The sequence below is a fragment of the Scyliorhinus torazame genome, chromosome 4 (genome assembly GCF_047496885.1).
Source record: "Scyliorhinus torazame isolate Kashiwa2021f chromosome 4, sScyTor2.1, whole genome shotgun sequence".
In the NCBI taxonomy this organism is placed as follows: Eukaryota; Metazoa; Chordata; class Chondrichthyes; order Carcharhiniformes; family Scyliorhinidae; genus Scyliorhinus; species Scyliorhinus torazame.
Genome location: NC_092710.1, coordinates 65,063,849 through 65,076,099, shown reverse-complemented (window position 1 = coordinate 65,076,099; position 12,251 = coordinate 65,063,849). Strand labels below are relative to the sequence as shown.

General features: G+C 44.8%; 1 long non-coding RNA gene across 1 annotated transcript; it reads right to left on the bottom strand.

Annotated features, from left to right (window-relative positions):
- Positions 1–11,867, bottom strand: LOC140410271 (uncharacterized). Its single transcript, XR_011940599.1, has 2 exons — positions 11,803–11,867; positions 1–4,342 (listed from the first exon to the last, which is right to left on the bottom strand). It is a non-coding gene; the product is annotated as an uncharacterized lncRNA (long non-coding RNA).
- Between the last annotated feature and the right edge of the window lie 384 nt (positions 11,868–12,251).

Below are 12,251 nucleotides of genomic sequence, written 5' to 3'. Positions count from 1 at the left end.
TTTGATTTTTGTAAAAATTACATTTATTTATTTACCTTATCTATAAACTCACCATAAACTTGGACACCTCTCGGAAACGTTTCATCAATCTCTTTTACCCTCGTTATATTTGCAGTTAGAGGAACTCAAAAGTTAACACTGTTTCTCTCTCCACAGATGCTGCCAGACCTGTTGATTTGTTCCAGCAGTTTCGATTTTACCTACTGTTTACTGGACGGGCACTTTCACCCATTAAGACACAGCGGTAATGAGCAGTTGAACTTTCTAATATAAAGTTTTGCATTGAATCCAATTATTTTGGGGCAAACATAATTGTTCATTGGTTATGAAGCTGAATGTGAGCCAATTGAGAACATTCATTTCAAACACCATCCGGGCAGCAACACAGTTTCTCAAAAACCAGAGATAACTGCCTTGATAGATTCGTACCAAATTTAGAAAAGTCAGAGGTTATCTGATTGAAGCTGATATTTTATGTGCCTTGATAGGGTAGATGTTGGAAATCTATTTCCAGAGGTGCGGGCTTCTAGTGCTAGTGGTCAGAGTCACGTAGCAAGGCAAGTGTGTGTGAGATGAAGGCGTGTGCGTGCATGAGAGGCCTGTCACCCTGTAGGTAGCAGCAACTCGAGCACAAATCCAGTGTTATCGATTAATAAGAGGATTTATTGATTAAAATGGGGGGTCAGAGGTTATGGGGAGAAAGCAAGATAATGGGGATAAGGAACATATCGGCCATAATTGAATGGCGGAGCGGACGGGATGGGCTGAATGGCCTAATTCTGCTCCTATACCTTATGGGCTTAAGGTTTATTAATCTAATACCTAGAAATGGGTGGGATGACTTATGAGGAAAGGTTAGACAGGCTGGGTTTGTATCTGTTGGATTGTAGAAGAGTAAGAAGCGACTTGATTGAAACATACAAGATCCCGAGGGATACTGACAGGGTGAATGTTGAGACAATGTTTCCTCGTGAGGACTCACCCATTTAAAACAGATGAGAGATCACGGAGATCAGTATCTCCTGGCTCCAGAATCAGTAAACCATTCTGAGGATTCTGTCACCTCTATCCAGGGAGATCAGCATTCCCTCCCTCCATCCATTTGTCCAATCGGACCAGTGAACTGTATGAAGCCATTCCTGGCCATGTGTCTTTTTCCTCATTTAGCTGATGTCTGATATCAAAATTGCTGCTTCTTAATAAAATACTTACAAATTACTGATGGATTTGAACCTCTGTGCTTCCTGCACTAAAATCTTACACTTGTCCACGGACTAACCATCGGTGTAAGAACTGATATAGTCCAGAGTAATGAGGTGTTAGTTGCGGATCACTGGTCACATTCCTATCTCTGTGTCAGGAGGTTGTAGGTTCAAATCCACACCCAGAAACATGAGTATAAAATCCAGGTTTTATTTTGATGCAGTACTGAGGGAGCCCTTCACTGTCACAGGTCCTGTCTCCCAGGTGAGATCTTCATCTATGGCTCCATCTGCCCCTCAGTTGGTTGTAAAAGTTCCCATGAGGTTATTGTAAAGAGCAGGGGAGTTCTCCCTGCTATCCGGTTTACTATTTATCCCTCAACGAACATCACTGAACAGATTCTCTGATCACAGTCACATTTCTATTGGTGGGAATTTGCTGCACAATTTGACGACTGCATTTCCTACCTTGCAACAGGGACAACTCTTAAAAAGAGCCTCACTGGCTGTGAAGCACTTTGGGACATTCTGAAGTTGTGAAAGGCTCCAAATAAATACAAATCTTCCATTAACAAAGGAGAAAAGACCCAAAAATGGAACAGTCAGTAACAGGACATCAATCAGTCTTCTCTTGGACTCAATGATTTCATCAACCGTCAGAATGAACATGGTTCAGTCCTGTATGTGATTAACAACAGCAAAATCAGCACAACAAAAATGTGCAGTCACTGGTGTCTCAGCAGGGCGAACATTACGTTAAATCACTTTCCAGAGGGAACAGATAACCAGTCTCCCTCCAGTGAGTGTACACTGGTTACTCAGCAGATCAATTGTAGCTTGAAAGTTCTTCTCATAATCCAAACATTTAAGTTGACTCTTACCAATATGAACCAGCTGATGTTTACTGGGATGCAATGACTGAGCAAATCCCTTCCCCCCCACACAGAGATGAACAGTGTTTATCCAGTGTGAGTGCACTGGTGTCTCAACATGTCAGTCAGAACATTTAATCCCTGTTTATCAGTGTGAACAAGTTGATATGAAATGCAGACGCTTAAACAAGTGAATGCCTTGCCCCACACACAGCAGTTGAGCAGCCTTTTTTAATCCATTCAACAGATATGGGATTCGCTGGCTAGGCCAGAATTTATTGGCCATTCCAAATTGCCTTGGAATGGTGGTGTTGAGCTGCCTTCACGAGCCACTGCAGTCCATGTGGCTTAGGTACACCCTCTGTGCCAGCAGGGAGGGTGTTCCAGGATTTTGACCCAGTGACAATGAAGGAATGGTGATATGTTTCAAAGTCTGGATGGTGACTGGCTTGGAGGGGAACTTTCAGGTCGTGGTATTCCCATATGCCTTCTGCCCTTGTAGATAGTAGTGGCTGTGGGTTTGGAATGCGCCACCAAAGAAACCTCAGTGAGTTCTTACAGTGCATTCTTATAGTAGATGGTATATACAGCTGCAATTGTGTCAGTGGCGGAGTGAATGTTTGTAGATGGGATGTAAATTAATCAGTCCTGGGTGTCAAATATCTTGAGTGTTGTTGGAAGTGAACTCATCCAGACAAGGCGAGAGTATTCCATCACACTCCTGACTGGTGCCATTTAGATGGTGGACAAGCTTTGAGGAGTTAGGAGGGGAGTTACTCGCCACAGGATTCCTACCCTCTCACCTACTTTTGTAGCCACAGTTTTTATATGTTTAGTCCAGTTCAGTTTCTGGTCAATGGTAAACCAGGATGTTGATAGCCTCTCCCCAGTATGAGCTGATTTGTGTGTCAGCAGAATCCCTCTGATTTTAACATCTTCCCACAGTCACAGCACACATCTTCCCACAGTCACACTGTCCTTTCTCAGTGTGAACAAGTTGCTGTTTACTGTGCTGCGATGACTCAGTGAATCACTTCCACACACAAAGAGCCGGTGAATGGCTCTCTCCAGTGTGAATATGCTGGTGTTCACTGAGATGAGGTGAAGCAGTGAATCCTCTCCTGCACATCTTTGCCAAAGTAAACATCCTCGTCTTTCGTAAGGCCTGAATACTGCCAGAACATCTTCCCACACTCCAAGCAGTTGAATGATCTCCCCGGTGTTCTGTTCAGTGAGGTGCGAAGACCAAATGAATCCCTTCCCACACATAGGGCAAGTAAAGGGACTGGACCCAGTGGGAACACGCAGATATTTAGTGAGGTGAGGTAATTCCCTGAACAACTTCCCACACTGAGAGCAGCTGAACAGTCACTCCTCAGTGTGAACTTCTTCGTGTTGAATTAAACCCTCACAACTCTTAAAGCTCTTCCCACAGTCACAGCATTTAAAATGTCTCCCCTCAGTGAACTTGTTCATGTTGAATTAAACCCTCATTGCTCTTAAAACACTTCCCACAATCAGTGCATTTAAATGGTCTTTCCTCAGAGTGAACTTGTTTATGTTGAACTAAACCACCAGAGCTCTTAAAATACTTTTCACAGACAGAGCATTGAAAAGGTCTGTCCTCAGAGTGAACTTTCTGGTGTTGAATTAAACCCCCAAAATTCTTAAAACTTTTTTCACAGTCACAACATTCGAAAGGTCTCTCATCGGTGTGGACCTGCTGGTGTTGAATCAACCCCACATTGCTCTTAAAGCTTTTCTCACAGTCAGAGCATTCAAAAGGTCTCTCCTCGGTGTGAACCTGCTTGTGTGACACTAGATTAAATGCCCGAGCAAATCCTTTACCACACACAGAGCACGTGAATGGTTTCTCCCCTGTGTGAGTGCGTCGATGAATTTTCAGCTGAGATGGAGATTTGAATCCCTTCCTACAATCTGAACATTTCAACAGTTTCTTCATGAAGCGGGTTTTCTTGTGTTTCTCCAGGTTGAACAATCAGTTGAATCCTTGTCCACACATACAACACATGTATGGTTTCTCCAGACTGTGAATGGTGTCAGGCTGTGTAACTGGTTAAAGCTCTTTCCACAATCACTGTACTGGAAAATCTCTTTCCAGTATGGGTGTCTCGGGACTTTTCCAGTCACACTGATGTTTGAAAGCTTTTCTCAAACAAAACGAACAGAATATCTCCTTCCACATTCGAAAGCCTTGGATGTGTTTTTGGTTTGAGTTTCTATCTGGGACTCCTCTGCTTCCAAGACCTGGAAAGGAAGTTTACAGATGATGTCACTGTCAGTACAGGATAGAAATTTAGAACAGACAATTCACATTTCTAACAATAATAATAATCTTTATTGTCACAAGTCAGCTTACAATAACACTGCATTGAAGTTACTGTGAAAATCCCCGAGTCGCCACACTACGACGCCTGTTCAGGTACACAGAGGGAGAATTCAGAATATCCAAATTGCCTAACAGCACGTCGTTCAGGACTTGTGGGAGGAATCCAGAGCACCCGGAGGAAAGTCACATAGACACGGGGAGAACGTGCAGACTCCACATGGAACATTGTTCCCCTCCTGTTTCCAAAAAAATGTAGTTCCATCAAACAAAAAGGAGCAAAGCTCAGCATCAAGTTCCAAACAGAAGCAAAGGGGACTTCAACCTGAATGTGATTCCCATAAGACCATGAGGAATAACAGCAGAATTAGGCTATGCAGCCCATCATGTCTGTTCTGCCATTCAATCATGGCTGATTTGATTCTCATCCCCATTTGCCTGCCTTCTCCCCATAACCCCTGATAATAATAATCATTATCGTCAGAAGTAGGCTTACATTAACACTGCAATGAAGTTATTGTGAAAAGCCCCTAGTCGCCACATTACGCAATCCTCTTACTAATCAAGATCTATCTATCTCTGTCTTAATGACATTCAGTGATTTGAACTCCACATTGTTCTGAGGCAAAAGAGTTCCACAGATTCACCACCCTCTGGCTGAAGACATTCTTCCTCATCTCTGTTTTAAAGAATCATCCCTTCAGTAAGAAGCTGGGCCCTCAGGTTCTAGTTTTTCCTACTAGTGGAAATATCCTCTCCATGTCCCCCTATCCAGGCCTCGCAGTATCCTGTAAGTTTCAATAAGATCCGCCCTCATCATTCTAAACTCCAGAGGCCTCAAAGGCTCCTCATATGACAAGCTCTTCATATCAGAGATCTTTTTGTGAACCTGCTCTGGACCTATCCTGAGGCCAGCATATCCTTCCTAAGATACAGGACCCAAAACTGCAAATAATATTCCAAATAGAGTCTGACCAGAGCCTTACACAACCTCAGAAGTAAATCCCTGCTCTTGTATTCTAGCCCCCTCGACATGAACGCTAGCATTGCATTTGCCTTCCTAACTACCGACTGAATCCGCACATTAACCTTAAGAGAATTTTGAACGGGGACTCCTAGTTCCCGTTGTGCTTTTGATTTTCCAAGCCTTTACCCAATTAGAAAATAGTCCATGTCTCCATTCTTCCAACCAAAGTGCATAACCTCACACTTTTCCACAGTGTATTCCATCTGCCACTGCTTTGCCAACTCTCCTAGCCTGTCCAAGTCCTTCTGCAGCCCCCCTGCTTCCTCAATATTGCTTGACCCCCTGCATAACTTTGTATCATCTGCAAACTTAGCATCAGCGTCCTCAGTTGCTTCTTCCATTCGTTAATGTATGTTGTGAAATGTTGAGGTCCCAACACTGGCCACCGGCTGCCATCATGAAAAAAAAAACCTTAATCCCCACTCTCTGCCTTCTGCCAGTCAGTCAATCCTCTATTCATGCCAGTATCCTACCCTTAACACCATGGGTTCTTAATGTATTAACAACCTCCTATACGCCACCGTGTCAAAGACCTTCTGGAAATCTAAATAGATCACATCCACTGGTTCTCCTTTGTCGAATTTCCTTGTTGCCTCCTCAAAGAATTCGCAGAGATTTATCAGACATGACCTGCCCTTGACGAAGCGATGCTGACTCAGTCCTATTTTATCATGCACTTCTAAGTACTCAGCAATCTCATCATTCATAATGGGCTCTAAAATTGTACCAATGACAGAAGTCAGACTAACCGGCCTAGAATTTCCCATCTTCTGACTCCCTCCCTTCTTAAACAGCTGTTATATTCAACATTTTCCAGTCCTCTGGGACCCTCCCTGCCTCCAGTGATTCCAGAAAGATCACCACCAATGCCCCCATAATCTCCTCAGCTAGCTCCTTTAGAACTCTGGGGTGTAGTCCATCCAGTCCAGGTGATTCATCCACCTTCAGACCTTTCAGTTTCCCCAGAACCTTCTCCGTAGTGATGGCCAGGACACTCACCTCCACCCTAATTCTCCTGAAGTTATGGTATCCCACTGGTGTCTTTCATTGTGAAGACTAATGCAAAGTAACTATTCTGTTCATCTGCCAATTCTTTGTTACCGATTACTACTTCTCCAGCCTTATTTTCTAGTGGTCCAATATCTATTCTTGCCTTTGATGTATTGAAATAAACTTGCTATCTTCTTTTATATTACTAGCGATCTTACACTCATATTTCATCTTCTCCCCCCTCATTGTTTTTGAGCTCGCTTTTAAAAGCTTCCCAATCCTCTGGCTTCCCACTAATTCTTGCGATTTTGTATGCTTTTTCTTTTGCTTTATGCTGTCCTTGACTTCCCTTGTCAGCCATGGATGCCTCGTCCTCCTCTTAGCATGTTTCCTCCTCATAGAACATAGAAAATACAGCAGAGAACAGGCCCTTCGGCCCACGATGTTGTGCCGAACCTTTGTCCTAGATTAATCATAGATTATCATTGAATTTACAGTGCAGAAGGAGACCATTCGGCCCTTTGAGTCTGCATCGGCTCTTGGAAAGAGCACCCTACCCAAACTCAACACCTCCACCTAACACCAAGGGCAATTTGGACATTAAGGGCAATTTATCATTGGCCAATTCACCTAACCCGCACATCTTTGGACTGTGGGAGGAAACCGGAGCACCCGGAGGAAACCCACGCAGACACGGGGAGGACGTGCAGACTCCGCACAGACAGTGACCCAAGCCGGAATCGAACCTGGGACCCTGGAGCTGTGAAGCAATTGTGCTATCCACAATGCTACCTCCTTGGGATAAATTTCTGTTGTGCCTCCTGAATAACCCCCAAAAAGTCCTGCCATTTCTGGTCCACTGTCTTCCCTGCTAGGCTCCTTTTCCAATCAACTCTGGCAAGTTCCTGCCTCATGTCTTTGTAGTTACCCTTATTTAACTGTAATATCGTCACATCTGATTGCAGCTTCTTCCTCTCAAACTGCAGGGTCAATTTTAACATATTCCCTGTGTCCATGAGACTCTCAACCCTGAGGTGCCCAATGGCCAGGGAACATAACAACTTTACTGGTGAACATAGATGCATAGAGCATAGTGGTTAGCACAGTTGCTTCACAGCTCCTGGGTCCCAGGTTCGATTCCCGGCTTGGGTCATTGTCTGCGTGGTCTGCACGTTCTCCACGTGTCTGCGGGGGTTTCCTCCAGGTGCTATGGTTTCCTCCCACAGTCCAAAGACGTGCGGGTTAGGTGGATGGGCCATGCTAAATTACCCTAAGTGTCCAAAAAGGTTAAGTGGGTTTACTGGGTTGCGGGGATATGGTGGAGGTGTGAGCTTGAGTAGGGTGCTCTTTCCAAGAGCCGGTGGAGACTCGATGGGCCGAATGGCCTCCTTTTGCACTGTAAATTCTATGATTCAATTCTATGACAGATACATAGAAGATAGGAGCAGGAGGCCTATTGGCCCTTCGAGCCTGCTCTGCCATTCATCACGATCATGGCTGATCATCCAACTCAATAACCTAATTCTGCTTTCTCCCCACAGCCTTTGATCCCATTCTCCTTAAATGCTATATTCAGCCGCCTCTTGAATATATTCAAAGTTTTAGCATCAACTACTTCCTGTGGTAATGAATTCCACAGGCTCACCACTCCTTGTGTGAAGATATGTCTCCTTATATCTAACCGAAATGATTTACCCTGAATCTTCAGGCTGTGACCCCTGATTCTGGGCACACCCATCATTGGTAACATCTTCCCTGCATCTACCCTCTCTCGTCCTGTTAGAATTTTGTAAGTCTCTATGAGATCCCTCCCTCATTCTTCTGAACTCCAGCGAGAACAATCCCAACCTAGTCAATCTCTCCCCATATGACAGTCCCGCCATCCCTGGAATCAGTCTGGTAAACCTTTGCTGCACTCCCTCGAGAGCAAGAACATCCTTCCTCAGAGAAGGAGACCAAAACTGCACACTGTAGTCCAAGTGTGGCCTCACCAAGGCCCTGGACAATTGCAGCAACACATCCCTCCTTCTATACTCAAAACCTCTCGCAATGAAAGCCAACGTACCATTAGCCTTCTTTACCGTCTGCTGCACCTGCATGCTTACCTTCAGCGAATGGTGCACAAGAACACCCAGGTCCCACTGCACACTCCCCTCTCCCAATTTACAACCATCCAGGGAGTAATCTGCCTTCCTGTTTTTGCTTCCAAAGTGAATAACCTCACACTTATCCAAATTATACTGCATCCACCATTGAATTGCCCACTCGCCCAACCTGTCTAGAACTTGCTGTAGGATCCCTGCATCCTCGTCACAATTCACCCTCCCACCTAATTTGGTATAATTTGCAAACTTTGAGATGTTACATTTTGTTCCCTCATCCAAATCATTAATATATATTGTGAATAACTGGGATCCCAGCACTGATCCCTGTGGTACCCCACTAGTTACTGCCTGCCAATTTGAAAAGGACCCATTAATTCCTACTCTTCGTTTCCTCTCTGCCAACTAGTTTTCTATCCACCTCAATACATTTCCTCCAATCCCATGCGCTTTAATTTTGCACAATAATCTCTTATGTGGGACTTTGTCAAACGCCTTCTAAAAGTCCAAATGTACCACATCGACTGGTTCCCTCTTGTCGACTGTACTGGTTACCTCTTCAAAGAATTCCAACAGATCTGTCAAGTATGATTTTTCCTTCATAAATCCATGCTGACTCTGACTGATCCTGGCACTGCTTTCTAAATGTTCCGCTATAAAGTTCTTGATAATGAATTCAAGCATTTTCCCGACGACTGATGTTAGACTTACTGGTCTTTAATTCCCTGCTTTCTCCCTACCTCCCTTTTTGAATATCGGAGTGACGTGGCCTACCCTCCAATCTACAGGGACGGTTCCAGAGTCTATAGAATCCTGAAAGATGACCACCAATGCATCTACTATTTCCAGAGCCATCTCCTTAAGCACTCTGGGATGCAGATTCTCAGGCCCTGGGGATTTATCCGTCTTCAATCCCATCAATTTTCCCAGCATCATTTCTCTACTAATGTTGATCTCCCACAGTTCTTTCCTCTCGCTAAACTTTTCATTCTCCAACATTTCTGGGATCTGATTTGTGTCCTCATTTGTAAAGACAGAACCAAAGTATGTATTCAATTGCTCAGCCATTCCTTTGTCCCTTATAATGCATTCCCCTGGTTGTCTGTAGGGGGCCTACATTTCTCTTTACCAATCTCTTTCTCTTCACATAACTATATAAACTCTTAGTGTCAGTCTTTATGTTCCCTGCAAGTTTCCTTTCGTACTGTACTTTCCCCTTCTTAATCAATCCTTTTGTCCTTCTTTGCTGAATTCTAAACTGCTCCTAATCCCCAGACCTATTATTTTTCTTGGCCAATCTGCATGCTTCTTCCTTCTTCCTATTTCTTATACGGTATGATCCCTCTCCAGAGCCTCTCAAACATTGACACAGCCACAAAGGAAAGGCAGCAACTGGACTGATTCCCCTCAGTCCCTGACATGGCTACTACCCATCCTGGTTCTGCCAATTCCTTTTAACACCCAGGAAATGGTTCAGGAGATGATCCTCCAAGTCAACCCCATCCCCTCCACATTGAGAGCCAATGATTAGGACCTGCAACTGAAACATGACAAGAAGCAGCCACTTCAGGTATCTATACTTGGGCTGCACCTCTCACACTGATTACATATGGTCCACAGACTCCAGTAGGTTATAAATGTTATTGACAGCCTGCGATTTGTGAAGCTGCTTTCAAATATGCTGCCGAGGATACCACCAAGGAGGGACAAGGATTGAGGAAAGCATCAAGGGAGTCAAGGTTGAGAGCACTTTGGGTAAAAATAAACAGACTGGGTCAGAGAAAGGCCATGAGAGTAATAAAGGGAATGGAGCATTGGGACAAAGATGATGTCAGTGACAGTTTGAAAAATATCAAAGCGAAAGGCCCCAGATGTAAATCTAGGACGTACTCACAACAAATAAGATAAAACAGAGCACAGATATAAATGAATAGATTTGATTAAATAACTATTGTGAAGATTAGCACTGCTGCTTCATAGCTTGGGTTACTGTCTGCACGTTCTCCCTGTGTCTGCGTGGGTTTCCTCCGGGTGCTCCGGTTTCCTCCCACAAGTCCCAAAAGAGGTGAATTGGACATTCTGAATTCTCCCTCAGTGTACCTGGACAGGCGCCGTTGACTGGCGACTAGGGGATTTCCACACTAACTTCATTGCATTGGTAATGTAAGCCTACTTGTGACACGAATAAAGATTATTATTACATGGCTGTAAAGTGACCAATGTTTTCGATAGAGTTGTTTTCCATAGTCCCTACAGTGCAGAAGGGGTCATTCGGCCAGGGTCTGCACTGACACTCTAGAAAGAGCACCCAACCTAGGTCCACACCCCTGTCCTATCTGTAACTCACCTAACCTGCACATCCTTGGACCGTGGAAGGAAAACAGAGCACCCTGAGGAAACCCACGCAAACATGGAGAGAATATGCAAATTCCACACAGTCACCCAAAGCAGAAATCGGACACTGACGCTGTGAGGCAGCAGTGGTAATCACCGTGCCGCCCATTAGAAACTAATTCTTGCAGGATTCATTTTTAAAAAGACAGAAAGAATGAAAAAGGAGGCAGGAGCCCTTATAAGAAATCTTGGGATAAAAACAACAGAGAAAAAGGATAATCGCCGGCTGATCTCACACAAATCAAAATCTTGGAATGAAAAAAATCAAGAAGGATTAGGGGAGAGCTAAGAAACCACAAGTGGCAGAAATGATTTGTGTGTGTGGGGGGGAGGGGGAGTGTTTATCGGCCCCAAAACAGAGGGTGTCATTTATACAGAACCAAACGGATCTGACAGGAATGAGGAACTTAAATAAACCAGAACGAGTAAAGACATATTGTAGAAATTAAGGGGTTAAATTGGACCGAATCCTCTGGAGCCGCTGATCTTGCATCCTAGGGTTTTCAGAGGGAGCTGAAGACTGAGTGGATCCACAGGTTCACATAATCCAGAATTTCAGAGGTTGACTGGGATTCTGAAATCCCGCCCACTCCCTCACCAAGATGGCCGCTTCACAAAATCAGCCCAGCTTTCCTTTCCCAGAATGGCGGCTGATTGCCTGGGCAACCCTGACCAGAGAAGTAAGCCCCGCCTCCCTGATTCCCACTCGCAAGATGGCAGCCAGCGAGTCCGCTCCCGCGGGGGGGCGGGGGGGTCTGTCACCGCGGCGTTAACACGGGGCATGAGTCCTGTGGCCTCTTTATCGGAGCCCCAGACCTACCCCAGAAGTTTGTAAAGTTTTCAGGCCAACTGAGGTTTCCATTCCTACCCTGTGCTTACATTCCGCTCCCGCCTCCCAAACCGACCGCTCCTCCACAGCCCATCACCATCACTAACACCGATCATGCGCAGAGCACACACCGTTTCAGCACCTGCGCACTTGTGTCCGCTAGGCATCGATAGGGGACTGTCTGCAACTCATGGTGTTCTGCATACATTTTCCACCTTTGGGGACATAAAAGTGATTGGCACCCCATTCGAATAAGGAGCCAGAGCATTAGCTGATAAATTATGATTATAATTTAATGATCTTTATTGTCACAAGTAGGCTTACATTAACACTGCAATTAAGTTACTGTGAAAAGCCCCTAGTCACCACATTACGGCACCTGTTCGGGTACACAGAGGGAGAATTCAGAATGTCCAAATTACCTATCAGCACTTCTTTCAGGACTTGTGGGAGGAAACTGGAGCACCCGGAGGAAACCCACGCAGACA